Source organism: Parasteatoda tepidariorum, chromosome 9 (assembly GCF_982258835.1).
Source record: "Parasteatoda tepidariorum strain Cologne lab strain chromosome 9, Ptep-v5.0, whole genome shotgun sequence".
NCBI classification, from domain to species: Eukaryota; Metazoa; Arthropoda; class Arachnida; order Araneae; family Theridiidae; genus Parasteatoda; species Parasteatoda tepidariorum.
This window is the reverse complement of record NC_141763.1, coordinates 20,940,988-20,959,560: the sequence shown is the minus strand read 5'-3', so window position 1 is coordinate 20,959,560 and position 18,573 is coordinate 20,940,988. Positions and strand designations below refer to the sequence as shown.

General features: G+C 27.3%; 1 protein-coding gene across 3 annotated transcripts in view; it reads right to left on the bottom strand.

Moving 5' to 3' along the window:
- The window catches only part of LOC107439993 (Na(+)/H(+) exchanger protein 7), a 256,310-nt gene that overhangs the window by 167,129 nt on the left and 70,608 nt on the right, over positions 1 to 18,573 (bottom strand). For 2 of the 3 annotated variants that reach the window (XM_087151009.1, XM_087151011.1), the window contains exon 2: positions 17,038 to 17,099. The gene's annotated coding sequence lies outside the window, so the exon portion shown is untranslated. Of the gene's footprint in view, positions 1 to 13,989; positions 14,009 to 17,037; positions 17,100 to 18,573 lie in introns of those variants that run through there. The other variant, XM_087151010.1, reaches the window with a different exon arrangement.

Below are 18,573 nucleotides of genomic sequence, written 5' to 3'. Positions count from 1 at the left end.
TTTTCAACTCGGATGATACAGCCAATGTTAGTGCATTTGCCTGTTATATGAAATATGCAGTATCAAGAAAAACTCTCAGAAATGCAAAATGATAAGTCAGTTAGAACTTTATTTTATATAAAAGGAGTGATGACATGGCTTTGTGAGGAAACAGAAATCAAATACCCAAATTCAACCAAATATGCAAAAAAACTATTGTTACCGTTTCCATCTTCATATTTAACTGAATGTGGATTTAGTGCTGCAAATGATTAACTGGTAAAAAAAATAAGGAAATCGCCTGGATATAACACAGTGGGGAGACTTGAGGCTGAAGCTAACCAAATTGGAAACTAACATAAAATCTCTGTGCAGCAAGCGCATCTCTCTAAATTAAAATATTAAATTATTATAGAAAAATCTTTATGAAAATTATTTCGAATTTGAATTTTAGTTTTTCATTATAAGTCGAAATTTTACTTACTGTGTTTCGTCAACAATTTTCAAGAGATTTCTCACTGAAACCTATCATTTAAGTTTCTTATGTGAACAATTCAATTTTTTAATATTAAAAATTATGTGTATGTCACATAGGGGGGGCATAAGAATTTTAGAAAGGCTTAAGTGGGGCACGGCACAAAAAAGGTTGTGAAACACTGGTGTAGGGGTTAGGGAACTGCCCTTGCATCAGAAAGGTTCTGGGTTCGAATCCCGGACAAGGCATGGATGTTCTTTTCTTCTCTGTACTATCTGTCCATACTGTGAGAGCAACGTTCGCCCACCTAATATGGTGCCCCTGAAAGAGTGACCAACAAATCTGCCCTTCAGGTGCCTGTGTGACATAGGTCATTATCCAGGAGGGCATTGGAAAAAAATGTCCTCTATAGCAACCATGTTTAATAGAAATAATAACATTTTAACCGCTCATATTTAATTGAAAATAAATTTACAATATGAAATTAGGTTATTATAAATATATTAGGGGGGCCAGAAAGTAATGTCGTTACGATGCATTTGATATTTGTTATCAAGATTTTATTTTTAATCAATAATATTCACCCTATTTGCAACTACCTATCAATGCCAAATTGAAAATGAATTGAAATGGATCGAAAAAAAATTATTGGTTTTTAAGACTAACGAATATTTAATGCGCCGAAACGACATTAGTTTCCGCCCCCCCTAATACTTCTTTCTTTTACTTTTCTTTCTTTTTCTTTTCTTTTCTTTATTTTCTTTTCTTTCTTTTTAATAAGTTTTTTTCCCCTCCAATGATAATACTACTTCCTTTACGGTCCTCTGATCGAAGAGTTAACCCCGGCAGCTAATTTACAATCCAATAGCTTTTAATGACTATTTTTTGGATATTTTCCTCTTGACTGTAGTTGGCCTCAATTATAATAAAAGATTTTATTTCTTTCAAAATTTAGTTCAGGTAGAACTTTTAAAAAAAAAGTCACGAATAAGTTTTTTGATATTTAAGTAAAATGACTAACAGGTCAGCGGGTGATTAAAGACAGCTGGGTTGAAAAATAATAACCCAACATCCGCATACCTGTGCTTTCTAATTAACAAAACCACGCCATAACTCATTAACATATTCTATGAGAAAGCGTATTGAAAAAGACGTACAAAAGCTATATAAAAAAGGATATACGTATGAAGTTGATATATACTAATATAAAAATTATGTTTGTGGAATCAAAATATCTTTTCTTTTTAGAAGTATGCTTACATTTTTGAATAAATAAATAAAATAGAATTTACACTTTCGTAAGATACGAAATTTTTGTTCACATTACATACGCTTTAAAAAAAATTTGTGTCTATATATTGTTAGGTATTCTTCATAAAATTTGTATAAACTTACACATTTTTGAACACTTAGAAGTGTGAATATTTATAATTATGAACAGCCGTTGCAAAATCAAAAAAAAAAAAACTTTTTATATTAAATAGTATATTATTTTCTAAAAAAACTTCATTTTTTTATAATAACAGAGACATTAAAGAATAGCCTTAACCTTCGCCATCATTAGAAAAAAGAAACATTTAGAAACTGACACACACTAAAACAAATAAACAAAATAACAACAGAACGTCGGTCCTACGATCTGCCTCAATATTTTGGTGGTGTGCCAAGGGTCTGTCCTTGTCAAAAATGGGGGTTATAACCTTCAAAATTACTGACGAAGCACATTTCACTCATAAGATGAATTGATTCTAAAATTCTTCAAGTGGAAAACAAGCCCTGCAAAAAGAAGGGGGCAAACTAATTTTCTGGCAGTAAGATGCAGATATTGTCTGTGTTATTAGACATGATAAATATATTCATATGTGCTTCTGTTTTTTGGGGGTATACAAGTGAGGTTTACTATATAAGTTAAAAATAAAAATGTATTAATTTATTGCTTATTTTTAAAAAACATTTATTTTATTTTTTTTTCAAATTAAAAATTAATTTTAAATAAATAATTTAACAAATTAATGTTAAATTTAAAAAAATTAAGAATTTTTTTTAAAAGTTAGCTGTACCAAAAAGTTTAAAAAAAGGCTCTCTTTACGTATTATTATGTTATATTATATTTTATTATATTATATTATATTATATTATATTATATTATATTATATTATATTATATTATATTATATTATATATTATATTATATTATATTATATTATATTATATTATATTATATATTATAATATATTATATTATATTATATCAATATCATATAATATTATATTGTACTGTATTATTAAAATGTTAAAAATATTTTATAGGGTTTTTTTTTTAAATTTCCTTGTGTTGTTATTGCCAAAACTTTTAGGAATATAAATATAGACAAAGTATGCATATATATGAGCAAAATCTTTCATTTAAATAATCTAAATACTATTATGAGAAATGAATATAAGCTGCAGCTATGATATTATAAACCTTTCTAGAGCTATGATATTATTGATATTATGATATTATTTCCAGTGGATGATATTATTTTCTATGATATTATAAACCTTTCTTTGCTTTTTCAACAACCTACCTCTAATACATTTGAAATACGAGTAACATTCAAATCAGAATCGTGATAAAAAGGTAGTACTAAACTAGACCAGGAAGGTAAGAACTGAGCAGGACCACAAAAAAGCTTCCAAATATATTGACCCTTAAAGGTACGGAGGAAACTTTAGTTTATTTACAATTATGTATAATTGTAATATTATTAATTGTAATATTAATTATTATATTAATTATAATATTACTTATTATGATAATTATAATATTAATTATTATATTAATTATAATATTACTTATTATGATAATTATAATATTAATTATTATATTAATTATAATATTAATTATTATATTAAATATTATATTAATTATAATATTAATTATTATATTAATTATAATATTAAATAATATTAAATATTATATTAATTATAATATTAATTATTATATTAATTATAAATATTAACATTTATAGTAATTGAATTAAGTGTTATCATGACAACTATCAGGTTGATATAAATAAGAAAAGGATATTTACCACGTTGCCATTGGACTGAGTAAGTAAAAGCACCATTCCGTTTTTATGACGGTATTTGACCATTAAGTGTACAAGAATGAAATATGCAAAGATAGTTGTTGCTTTTCTAAAAAACATTCACCAATCCTTTATAATAAAGTTTCAATTAACGAATTTTTAGTAAGGGGCAAGCTTTGACATTTAAAACTTTTAAAATTATACTTATCTGCACTCTCAAACATACAAAACTGCACCACTTATTGATTATATAAGGTTCCAAATATATTGACCCAAGTATGTTGACTAGATTCCAAATATGTTGAATACACTTAACGATCCAGAAATGTTTTTAGTTCGTTTCCCATTATGTATAATTGCAATATCATTAATTATTAATTATATTAATTATAATTATAAGTATAATTAATTATAGAAATTAAGCCAATAGTGAATATGAGAAAAATCAGATTGATATAAATAAGAAAAGGATTTTTACCGCCATTTACGCAGAATTTGACTCAGTAAGTAAAAGTACATGCCGCTTTTACTAATGGACGGCATTGGTTCATTAGGGGATTAAAATACAAGAATGAAATATAAACAGATAGTTGTTTCTTTTTTTCAATAAATAATAACAATAAAAATAACACAGTCGCGGTAGCTCAGGGGATAGAGCGTTCACCTTCCAATGAGGTGAACTTCTCCATGAAACGCAAGTGCGGGTTAGTTCCATCAAAAAATCCTCCACGAAAGCAAATTTCTCTCAATATTTGATCCAGGAGTTCCCATGTCTTCTGGATTTGGGTAAAAATTGCAAAGCTACGTAGTTGAACATTAGTAGTCGTAAACCCAAAAATTGGGCCTGCTGTTCAACGACGGTTATAAAATCAAATTAAATCAAAATAATAGTCAATAAATGAAATAACAAATTTGAAGTTTGAGGCAAATTTAGACACTCAAAACTTAAAAAATATACTTATTTTAATTGTTAGACCCATCTCTTACGTAATGCTACGAACTTCCCCCTCCCCAAAACTCTCTTACGTAATGCTTCGAGCTTCGAGCTCACTCATTGGTAACTTCGTTATTTTAGTTTGGTTCTTTATGTTTACAGGTAGTCTTTTTAAAATGAAGTCTTAAAAATATACAACACATACATCTTCAGAAATCGTTAAATTATCCGCATTCTATTCAATTTATATACATTACGATGATTTATTTTATATATTTGTTTTATATAAGATATTTGGAAGAAAGAAAAAGTTTGAAAATGAAAAAAAAAGAAGAAAAAAAAAGGCTAATCTTTGTTGAAAAAAAAAAGAATATTTCTGCGTTAATTAATAAGATTTATAAAAACAAATTGAAAATATAAAGCAGTTTGCATAGATAAAATATTTACGATGAACCTATTCTTTTCCTGCTCAACTTATAGCTTTTCGTTGTTCAGGTGAGAAGTCAATTTTTCAAATTCAAAAATTGATAAACATCTAAGTTTAAGCTTATTATATTTCAGTTCATTGTTGCCATCGCCCAAAAAGTAACTTAATTGTTTGCTTAATAATAACTCAAGAAGAAGACGAACACTAATACACAGACACGTGACCTATGACTTCAACGCCAGCTGATCGCTCCTAAACAAGATGGCGTGTTGAGTCTTTCCACTTAAGTTAGAATGTAAATTAACGGTAAGTTGAATAAATACAGAGCCATATCGCGCATCGAATTAGTTGAAATATAAATTCCATCTCGTCTACGTCTTTTACTTAACTTAGATTTATTATTTGTTTATGTATTTTATTTAAACCGTGGTATATATTTGTTTTGTATACTTGGCCACATCAATGCCGAATTAGTTTACGTTCTACGTGGTTCCGTGCTTGTTTTTGTGTTAAGCATGAAATATATAGTGAAAGAATTGAAATCTTTGTGAAAGAATATAGAATGTGCTACTCATGACAATTAATATCTGACGGGTCTGGCTTATTCGAAATAGAATGGAAAGAACAGTTGCTAACGTAAGCAAATGCCACGTTTCAACAACCAATCAGGATCTGGATGCTCACACCACATCACATGCAGGTATACCATTCAGATTTTTAAACTACTGCCTAGAGCAGCGGTTCCAAATTTTTTACGGCTACAGAACATTAAAATATCGAGCATCTTTTAACGGAACCCCAAATATATATAGAAAATTTATTAGAAGCCATGAACATTTTGACAAAGAAAGACAATTCTTTTGATAACATTTAATACGAAGAATGAAATTTTTTTCAGTAATCGTTTTATCAATGAAACTATTAAAATAATAAGTTTTATATCTAATGGTTATATTCGCAGACTTGGAGTGGCATCTAGTCTCAGAATTTATTTTTGGGGCATACTCAAGCTGAAAATGAATAAAATATTTTGAAATATGGTTTTCGAAAAAGAACTCTTATAAACGTTGAGAACTATTATCAAAGAAACATAATTCGTTATTCTTGAACTTGGTCATATTATTTTGAATTGAATTGTTGAATGAGGAATGCTGATAAAAATTTTTTTTATCAATTTTGCCATTTCTTTCTTTACTGGCATTTTACTTAAATAATTTCATAAAGACAACGAAACTGTCAAAGAAATTATTTAATGTTTTGAGATGAATGTAATACAAGTTTTAAAAATTATTGCTCCTTTAAAAACTTTAAGCACTCGGAGCCAATGGGAAAATTCCACGGAACCCCAGGGTTCCGCGGAACACCTAGAGTATAGACTGGAAAAAGTTGTTATAACGTTTTAACTTTCATGACTGTCTTGTTTCAGTGATATTTCTTATAGGAAAATACAAAATTTTCTATTATCTGAAAATGACTATCACAATAGCACGTTTTCCTAATTCGTTAGTTTAAGATGTGTTAGTATTCAGATTGAATCGTACAAACAATTAAACTAAATGCTTTTTCCATAAAAAGTCATTGCCTTTTCGAATTGCCGAAAAGTGATTAAATAAGGAAACGTGGATGGCTCTCCAAATGAGGTTAACATTAAGGAAGCCACTTATTACAATTGCTTTTCTTACACTCTATTCAGAGGTCGGAGTTTAAGGACACCATTTAATCAACTGTAAAAGACAGTCATCAAATAAATGAATGAAATACTCAAAATATGCAAAGATAGTTCACCGTACAAAGCTAAACACCGGTGGCGTTAGTGGTGATTAAAATAATGCATGTAACACTTCACCATCATATTCCGATTTATTTTAACGCCAAAGCTTAGATGTACGCCAACTCACCAATTTCCAAGTTTTACTTAGTTTTGATTACGGGCTATTCGTTCTATTTTTACTGACTTTTTTAAATATTTTAAATGATACGATGTATATCTTATTAAGAAATAGTTCTATATTTAACACGTTCACGCCGGGGTCACGCTAGATTTTCTCATCTTGGCGGCGCATCGGAGTAAAAACTGGTAACAAATAAATTTCATTTTTTAGTTTTTTTCCGGGAATAATAAAAATCCATAACTACCAATTGCTTTTAACGGATGCAATTTTTATAGCGAATTGCTTCTTCGCCGTGATAAATTTCTTTACTGTGAATTGTTATTGTTGAGAATAGATTAACTCCTCCCGAATATCATCTAATATTGAAATAGTTCTTCTACCAGTATTTTCAATTTTCCCGGCGTGAACGTGTTAATTCTAATCGAACACAACTCTCAAATGATAGTAACTCATTCCTTTAATTAACCCCTTGGGGACGGGTGATTCAGAAAAGCATTCGTACAAAATCAGGATCAGGACGTAATTAAATAAAAAACGGTAACTTAAATGTAGTCGTTTCTGATTTGACAGACTTACTTTGCTTTTACTTTAATTATTGTTAGTTTAATCATATATATAATCAATGTTAATTAAAAGTATAACTAAATAGTTTTATTTTGAACAAAGTAATGGTGAATTAAATAAATCAAACAATCATAACTCCGCCCACAAATAAACTGTTAAAGAAACACTTTGATTACCAGTTTTATCTTTTTTACCCTGGTTGATACGGTTTTATGCTGGCACGTATTTGTGACAGTCGGCGCGAAAGGGTTAAGGGGGAACGACACAGTAAAAGCCTATAAGAAAGAAGGATTTTTAATGAATTTTTGCAACGATTGGAAACTTAACTTAAAACCCTTTTTTTTAATCTTATTTTATATATTTTCATTTTTTATCGTGTTATAAATACGAAAATTAAAATATTAGCATTTGTATAATACTATGTATATAACATATTTTTTAAAGACAACATAGCTAAATCAAAATAGATCAATACAATAGTGTGAGGAGTACTAATAAAAAATAAACGAAAATCGAAACATTAAGTAAAGAATATATATGCGAAATGAAACACATCAAGCAAGGAACAGAAAATGCAGAACAGAACACAAAACGAAATCTATAAAGCGAGTAGCAAATTCAAATGAACTTACACATATCGGAATCTTGATTTGAAGAATGATTTAAAATTATTTCGTTATTTCGTTTCGTTAATTATGCAATTTTAATGATTTTAGAAAATTAACAGAAAGAGTGAGAAACGTGATTAGCCCGTTTTGCACCTATTTGCAGTCACGGATTTGCCCGAATGGAATTTGCGCATGATAAATAGATTAACAAAGAAGTTTTTAGCAAATTTATTAATAGTAACATACAATTAACTCAATGATTTTATATAGAACTTAACTACATTAGTTGGGTATCCATTGTTTTCCTTAAGCAAATTTTAAAAGAGTTTCTCTATTTGTGTTTTGGATAAATAAATATTACTACATATTCTTTTAATTCTATTAACTTGATTAAAAATGGTATTTAAATAAATGTTTTTAGAAAAATTAGAATTTCAAGCAATTAGTTTGTTTACATTAAAATTAAAATAATTGCTTTTATCTTATACAACTATCGTATATAAATCAACAAAGCAGATATTTTTTTCTTTTTTACTAACTAAATCCAAAAAGTTAAAATTAATAAAATTAACGAAAAAATTTTAATTAAAGTTATTATCATAATTACGAAGCAAGATTAATTCCTCGGGCTAAATATTATTTAACAAAATTTTATAATCTTGAAAATTAAAGATAATTAAATCATCAATAAATCTAAAAACAAATTTAATGTTAAGAATATAATTTTTTTCATTATAGGGTAAAAATATAAGTTAGCTAATAGAGATGAAAAATTATATTCTTGTAGTATTCCATCAATTTGAATAAAAAAAGATATTGATTTAAGATTACAAAAAGAAAATTACTTCCTGCTTTTATTCAAAACAAATATGCCGGATGGGCTAAACGATACCTTGCAACATACATAGATTAACTTTAATAACTCCTCAACTTACTCATTTCTACACATTAAAAATAAGCGTACAAATCGAAGTAAACGGGATCAGGAAGTAATAAAAGTTCTCTTAATCGTGACAAATTAAATGAAAATTTTATTTCTAATATGGAAAAGATTTTAATAAACATTATAGTAATAAACCAATGAAAAATTTTGTTTTCTTCCTTAAGAATAATGATCCATATAAGCTTCAATAACTTTTCTTCTATTAATTTACATCTCAAAATTCTCTGTTTCGATCTTGCAAAAATTAAAATGAGTAAAATTTCACCAAAATAAAAAGAAAAATTTAGATAATTTATAATTCGTTATAACTTTCAAAACTCTATTTTCGATGAGATTAAATTTCAAGATATTTTTGAGAATTTAAAAAAATTTGTTTAATTTAAAAGATTTTCGCATAATTAAAAGCTTCAATGATAATAAATCTCTTGGTAGAGCTATTTTTAATTACAATAATGTTATTGAAAATTTAGGGAAAATTAATCTACCCGATTATAAATGTCATTGCTAAGAAGAGAAATATTTTGAATTTGTTCATAAACATCATAAACATATTATTACTGGTAATTTAAATATTATAGAAAACTTAGTACTTAATATAATGATAAAAGCATACCTGCCAACTTTTACGCATTTGGGGTAAAATTTTATTTCTATATTTAAAATGGTAGTAAAATCTATGCTTTCTACATATTCCTGGCATTTTAAACTTAACTTATAATATTTTTAACCCACCACTATTTTTTAAAAAATTAAGCATATATAGTAATATGTAATACTGATGTAGTAATCCGTATAAACTTGTTCAAAATTCAGCGAATGTTACTGCCTAAAATTGCATTTTAAATTTAAATTTACTACCACTGAGGAAAGTCATCCTTGAAAGGATTAAAAGTTGGCAGGTGTGTGAAAGATACAAAATTTGGACTCATTTCTCATACATCAATTAATAAAATTCTAAAAGGCTTTCCTAATGATCTAATCGAAATGCTTTCTTTATGATTTTAGCTTTATATAAGAGTTTAAAACAGTAGTAATCACGAATGATCCCTCTCCTTAAAAAGAGTGTGGTGTAACTACCACTACGATTATTAAACATCAATTTACTAGTATATAAAACATGCAAATTACATTAATATTAAGGTACCTTTTTTACAGATAAAAGTTAGCGTTATTTAAACATCTTACTCCACAAGAGAAAAAATTCAATATTTCAGTATCAGGACTGAAAGCCCATATACATCAAGACGGAAAAGAGAATAAACTGGTAAAAAATAAAATTCATTTTATAATTTTTTTCCGGGTAATAATAAAAATCTATAACTACCAAATGTTTTTAACGCATGCAATTTTTATATTGAATTGCTTCTTCGCCGATATAAAATTAGTTACAGTGAATTGTTTATTGTTAAGAATAGATTAACTCCTCCCGAATATTATCAAATATTGAAATAGTTCTCCTACCAGTATTTTCTCTTTTCCGTCTCGCTTTCAGGCCTGTTTAGTATTAATTTATTCATAACCTTTTCCGAATGCTAGCAAATCACAAAATATGCAGATAAATAAGATAAGTAATATAAACGAAATAATAACCTTTTTGAAGGTTACAGCACAAGAAATAAGCCGTTCTTTGCTAAATCCACGACCAAAACACACAAGCATTAACTAAATTTTGAACTACCGCTCATATATAGAAACGTTATTTATAGCGAACTGGACTTAACAATAACAAAAAGTAAATAACTATAAGACTAATGAACAGGTACGTCTGCTACCGCTATCATCACAATAAAAAAAAATTGTATTATTATCAAAAGATAAACAAAGAATAAAAAGTAACGAATAAAGAATAAATACATAATTCTTATAATATTACCGAAAGCACTGGACGACCATATCTTTTAACCTATTTACCTTGACTTTATGTTCGGCCTTGGCATTCGTTGCAATAATCCTAATTGTGATATTTTACGTTTTCAAAATTCCGCGCTTGCGTGCCAGTTTTGGACATGTGCCATGCGTATTTATTTTGATGCTTTTTTTTTTATTCGTTTGTTGCGTTATGCCACTATATAATTCTGGAGCTTTGTTATAATTAATTAGAGTATATCTACCTTTATCTTAATCCATTGACGTAGAATTTTTATTAAACTTATTTTTCATGCTTTTTTTGTACTAATTTAGATCAAAATAAGTTAAAATATTATGTTAAGCATTTTAATAATTTATGGTTATGAAATACAGCATGAAACATCTGTGTCTTTATCTGTGTGAAAGGTAAAATATTCCAAACAATGCTCACTTCCAAATTATAATTTTTCAAAATTGCACTTATTTGCAGTTGTTTATATCTAAGAGAAATAGTTATTCGTTATTTAAATTCCCTTAATTTATAAAAACAATTATTCACAAATTTTTGAATATGAACGAAAGAAGAAATTTTCAAACTAATTTTTTGAATTTTATATTTTAGTACAAATATAAATCTGATATTCTGACAGATTTTTTTTAATTTTTCAAATTTGAACTTATTTGCAGTTGTTTAGATTTCAGAGAAATAGTTATTCGTCATTTAAATTCCCTTAATTTATAAAAACAATTATTCACAAATTTTTGAATATGAACGAAAGAAGAAATTTTCAAACAACTTTTTTGGATTTCATATTTCAGTACAAATGTAAATCCAATAATCTAACAGATTTTTCTAATTTTTCAAATTTACACTTATTTGCAGTTGTTTATATTTAAGAGAAATAGTTATTCGTCATTTGAATTGCTTTAATTTACAAAAACAATTATTTACAAATTTTTGAATATGAATGAAAGAAGAAATTTTCAAACTACTTTTTTGAATTTCATATTTCAGTACAAATGTAAATCCGATAATCTAACATATTTTTTTAATTTTTCAAATTTACACTTATTTGCAGTTGTTTATAATTAAGAAAAATAGTTATTCGTCATTTACATTCCCTTAATTTACAAAAACAATTATTTACAAATTTTTGAATATAAATTAAAGACGAAATTTCCAAACAACTTTTTTTGGATTTTATATTTTAGTACAAATATAATTTTTTTATAAATATATTTTTTTAATTTAGAAAAATAATTATTCGTCATTTACATTTCCTTAATTTACAAAAACAATTATTTACAAATTTTTGAATATAAATTAAAGACGAAATTTTCAAACAACTTTTTTGGATTTCATATTTCAGTACAAATATAAATCCGATAATCTAACAATTTTTTTTTAATTCTTCAAATTTACACTTATTTGCAGTTGTTTAGATTTAAGAGAAATAGTTATTCGTCATTTAAATTCCCTAATTTACACAAGCAATTACTCTCAAATTTTTGAATATGAATGAAAGAAAACATTTTCAAACTACTTTTTTTTGGATTTTATAATTTAGTACAAATATTAATCCGATATTCTGACAGATTTTTTTAATTTTCCAAGTTTGAACTTATTTGCAGTTGTTTAGATTTAAGAGAAATAGTTATTCGTCATTTGAATTCCCTTAATTTACAAAAACAATTATTCTCAAATTTTTGAATATGAATGAACGAAAAAATTTTTAAAACTATTTTTTTTTTGGATTTTATGTTTTAGTACAAATATTAATCCGATAATCTAACAGATTTTTTTAGTAACTATTAGACTGTTTTTTTATAATTAACAAATACCGAAATATATTTTTGCTTGTAATTGGAGTGCCAGAAAAAAATGTATATAAAAGAGACACTGGTGTCCGATCTGCGTCAAAGGGTTAAGTTAACTGTACATGAAATAAATTTCAGAATTTATCTATTTTAAATGTTAAGTGCACTGTATAAAAACTGAAATTTAAAGTTCACCAATATATTAATGAATAATAAAATCTTTTTCGGGTTGTATAATAAATTTAAAAGCTTTATAATATTTATTTTTTTTTAAAAAAAAAACTCTGCGTACACTTTTTAAAGAATAACTGAAATTATGGTGTGCAAATACATTATGACATCATAAATATTTTCTAGAGTTAAAGAATATGCAAATTTTTAAAAAATAATTTATTATTAATTTTTTTAAACATTGCGTATATTTTGTAAAATGCATAAAAGAACCATAAAATTTTATATAGGCAGTAAAAGCAGCTGGATTTGAAAAGTTTTTTTATCATGCATTTTGTAATCGTCGAATGAGTACTACTATAAAAACTGAAAATTGAAGTTTCAAAATATATTGAAAGATCATAAAATTGTTCTCGAGTAAAATGGCCATAAATTTGAAATAATTTTAAAATGTTATTTGTTTAAATGTTTCATAAAATCTCAAAATTTAGATTTTTCAAATATTTTGAGGGATCATGAAAATTTTCTGGGTTTACGTATATGAATGATATTTCTTAATAAAAGTACTTACAACTATTAAGATTTCTTTATCACATACCATGCATATATTTTATGAAATTTATGTAATTTTTAATAATAAAAGTTTTTAATTAACACTGTTGTTCTCTTTCTTTTAATATAGATTTCAATTTATATCCGAAAATAAAGTCATACTCAGATTTTTAAAAATACAGTGTAAGAAAAAAGCGAAAAAATATAGAGGAAAAAATGGAAAAAGATGTTAAGAATTTTTTAAAAGCGAAGAAAAATATTTAAAAAAAATATTCAAATTTTTTTTTCTATTTTTGTTTCTGTTTTTAGTGTTTCTCACACTATTGTATTGATTTATTTTGCTTTGACTATATTAATACAATATTATAAAGCACTTTTTTCGAATATAATCGTATGAATAAATCGCTGATTAGACGAGATTAAATATTTTCCTTAATTTGTTTTCCTTTTTTTTTAAATTTGTAAAAATATTTGAAAACATTTAAATTTTTTCCTTAAAACATTTTTACATCTTCTTCCAAGCTTTCTCCATATTTTGAACATATCTATATCTATCTATATATATATATATATATATATATATATATATATATATATATATATATATATATATATATATATATATATATATATATATATATATATATATATATATATATATATATATATATACGATAGAGCTGTAAAAAAATTTATTAAATCTTACCTTTAGAGAGGAAGGAATACTAAATCTAGAACAAAATTACATATTTCAGCACAGTCAGCTGGCAAAGGTATACTTGGAAATAAACCAGCAGTGTTGCTTCGTACGTAGCGATGTAAAATAATCCAGTAAGTATTTTATTTACAATACGAGAAACAATCCAGAATACGTTCAATACGAAGAATTACAACTCAATAAGTAGATCAAGAATGTTTCATGATAGAATTATCAAATATCTCAAGATACATCCAGGAAAACAGCATCATAAAAGTCAAATATATATATATATATACAGAGAAATTTCGCTTTCATTATAATGGAAGAAATATATCATCAATATTTAGGATAGCTATGAATCATTTTGGGAATTACGCTTTCGAAAAGCAGTTTTTGCTTCGATTCCATATGCTCATTATGAATAAGGTTTAAGAAAAAAATAGAATATTTGTTCAGAAGGAGCTGCTGTCTTAAAATGAGAGTCCTCAAGGCCATATTGCCTTATTGATTCAAGGGTTCCAATATTACGGAGAAAATACATTGGTTTGACAAACAGGCAGTAATATTTCGTTGCGTGATTAGTAAAAGAGGCAATTTGCTATTTGACAGGCTAGGAAAACAGGAAGGCGTGAAAAGTAACAATTTGCGCTTGAATTGCCCCCCCCCCCCACCTACACGACCCCGAACATTAAGTTGTCACAATAAGGTACGGATTGATACATAAAATCCTAATCTCTCTAAACATAAAAAGATTTCATTGTTCAGGTTCGTACGGTTCTCAGAAAATTTAAAAAGTGGTTTTGATATTTATTTTTTTTAATATGAATTCCGTTTTATTAGCTTTCTTTTTAAAATTAAAAATTCGGAAGTCACTTGAAGTATTTTAAGGAGTTATATAAAGAAAATATTTTAGATAACTATTTTAAAGTGTAACAGAAGAGAGAAAAATTTTGAGTATTTTGAAATTTTGTGAGATGAATATTTAAGAGATTTTTGTAAGAGATTTAGGATAATGAAGTTTTATAAGCATGCTAATGGGTCCTCAATCAAGTGACTAATGTCACAAGGACTTAAACGTACGTAGCAATTTTTAAGGCCTATTATTTAGTTGCAACTATATTTTTATTTTTATATTAGATATTATTTTAGCATCTTAAGAAGTAGAATATTGAGTGTTTTTATAAATGTTTTTATATCGTCTATTTTAAAAAAATTTTGAGAGTTAGTATGAAACCATTGTAATTGAGGTAGTTTCATATGTTTTGTTAAGATAAGATTTGAATATTATTTTTATTTTTAGATTGTTTTTGTAATTCAGATCATGTGATCTAAATCATCCAGATTAATATTCATTTTAAAGAGTTTAAATAGAAGATGGTAAGTAAGGATTTTGATCTTTCCTCAATGAGATGTGATGTGGAGCCTGATCACCTCCGTTTCAACACCTTTGATAGGGGGGATATTGTAATATCTAAAATACTACCTTAATAAAATTAAAAGGATTTTTTGAGACTAAACTCAAAAAGAATTATATCTATCTGCAGATAAGCTTATCTGGCTTCTGAGAACATTAAATTTCTCTTTCACGTACTTAATTTAGCCCTTCGCGTATAGTAAGTTCCGTTGAATAGCAATGAAATCTTTATTTGTAAAATGAATCCACACCGCGCATTAAAATATCGTAACGAAACCGAATTCCCATTAAATTCAAGACTATGTTGAGATATTAGTTCATCTCCATCTGGTCTTCAGATCTTACGTCGCACCGCGTCTGACAAAGAAGATATAAACAAAAAAGGTTTGGATGGATTATATAGATCACATGACATGAACATATGTTACGTTAAAAAAGTGTACACTTATCTTTTGTAAATGGAAGTATAAAGATGTGTCCCGTAGCTTTGCTCCGTTCGTATATAAATTGTAAATAGATTTCTTTATTCTTTTCTCAATAAAAGCATAGAAAATTCATTATGTTGTCCTCCTTATAGAAAAGGATATTAAAAATAATTAAAATACGACTGCGAAAATTGGAATCCACAAAATAATGATTAATGAAAAGCCACGGCTCAAGAGATACGAGAAAAAATAGAGAAGGAGCACTAGATATATATATATATAGCTGTTAGTACCGTGAGCAATACAATAGCTCATTAACCAAGCAACGTATAATTTTGCAGACGTTGCCCCGTTGTTGGCGAAAAAAAAACTACGCCACTGGTTGCGAGGTGTCCGATCTCAATTTTTTAATTAATAATAATAATCTGTTAAGTAATAATAATTTAATTAATAATAATCTGTTTCAATTCAAAAGAGAAAAAAAAAATCAATATACACTTCATACACTTTTTGTATTTTCACTATTATTTTAGTTGTACTTTCGCTCGTTACTTTAATTTTAAGTACCTATTTTTCTAATCATTTCTCTAAGTACCTGTGCTTTTAAGAGGATGCCATACCACGGGAGAAGTTTTTCGTGGCGAATTCTCTTTCTCCCCCATCACTAAGTTAAAATTAATTAAAAAATGAGTTCAGGCTAACGTAGAGAAAGCCATAAAGTTTCAATTGTTGGAAAACAAAATTTCTAAGTATCAAAATGCAAGCAAATTATTGGAAGAGATCTTCGCCATTGCTTAATCCTAAATCATCTTCTTATAATTGATTTTCATTGGTAAATTATAGAAATTTCTTTCCAGAATTTGAAACTTCATGGTTTATTCTAGGTTTGTCTGAGCTCACCTTTTCTATACTTTAAATTTTAAATCAGTTATGGAGATGAAGAGAATTAGCAACGATAAATTTCTCCCGTAGTATGGCGTCCTCTTAAACGATTTTGTAAGTATTGGTACTCTTACCTGTTATTTTAATATCAAGTACTTGTAATATTACTCGCTATTTTTTAAAAGTAAAGTACCTTTTTGAAATAAATTCACTCTACAGTTACATCTCGTCTTGAATTCAACGCGTGATATAATAATGTATAGTAATAATGAATAATAATTATAAGAATGGTAAATAAGAAGTTTAGTAATAGTGCTTAAAAAAAGTACTTACCGGGCTTGTTATACTATATCTGTTTTTATGAACTTTGTTGCCTTAAATAGCGCACCGTCCATCTAAAAGTATAAAAGCACTGATTATTTCTTTTATTTCGATTTTGCTACTACACTTATATACTGATTCATAAACTAATTAATAAATTATAACAAATAAAATCATCTCATTGGCGCAAGCTAATTATTTTTATTATTAAGTAGATTGCCTTTTTTATTAAAAACAAAAGAAAGCTTCTCATTTTTTCATTCATTCTATAGAGCTAAATTTAGATCCGAGCTGCTTCGTAACTAACATTAATTTAGAGACTACGAATTTAACCTATTCACAGTGATATCCAATTAAAAATCGATTTTAAATTATTTTGTTTACCACTATATTCAAATAATTTCAATAAATATATTGTAGTGCTTCTGTCTCCCACTAAAGCAGAGATGCCAACTGCTCCGGACACGCCAAAAAAAATTTAAAAAACGGTAAATAACTACAAAGTATATTTTGCAAATATTTGACTACTTTTGCTTTCTTTTTAAAAGGTATAGCATTACATATGAACTACAAAGTGGTAAATTATATTAGCCTACGAATTATTTAGAAATAGTGGTGGATAAAAATCTACTAAATTGAATTTATTAAACCAAGAATCACAATTGATAAACTACCACTTTAAAATATATATTTGCTGTCCGGAGCAAGTTGGCATCTCTGCTAAAGCATGTTTCGCAAGTAGGAGTCTGGCGAAGCTAAACTGTACTATCCGCCGATAGGTTTCTTCGGGTTAAATTGGTAGCAAAGACTGATGATGCTATTTATCTAATCGAGATAAGTAATCTTACAAAGGCCAGAATAGCTGGTTGGTAGAACATTATGACCATGTTGAAGTGTACGTGGGCTCGATCTCTGCCGGCCGAAGACTCCCCATGTAGTAAATGGCCACTGATGCACGGTAAATCTGTCGAGTCTCAAAGTCCTCCATGTTCCATAACAAATCAATACCTCTGGGGGTACTGATCCAGGAGTTCCCTTGTCTTCTGGATTGGTTCAAAATTACAAGGCTACGGAGATGAACACTAGTAGTCGTAAACCCAAAATTGGGTCGGCTGTTCAACGACGGATATATATATATATATATAAAAACAAAAAAGTAATCTTACAAACAGCGAGATGTTTTCTTCAAGCAAAGCACAGTGGACTTCATTTTTTGTTGAGTACTCTCAACTCATTTCATGTCACCTTCCAGTTTTTTCACACCTTCATTTTATCTTTTTTTGCACCATGGCAGAGTGCCATTTTTCCCCTCAACTTATTTTGGACTTCTCCTTTTGTGTATCCAGTTTTTATGTAAGTATCCAGTATTTTATGATGAATGGGAAAAGGGTCATTACATGGCCTCATGTGCCCAGTTCAACCAAAGAGACCAGACCTTAAAAGTGTACCAGCTTCAAATTTTTATTCTACTTAACAATGTTAACACTGTGTAGGTGAATCGGTTGATAGTGCCTAGCACCAAGCTAACACTAATATTCAGTATCCTAA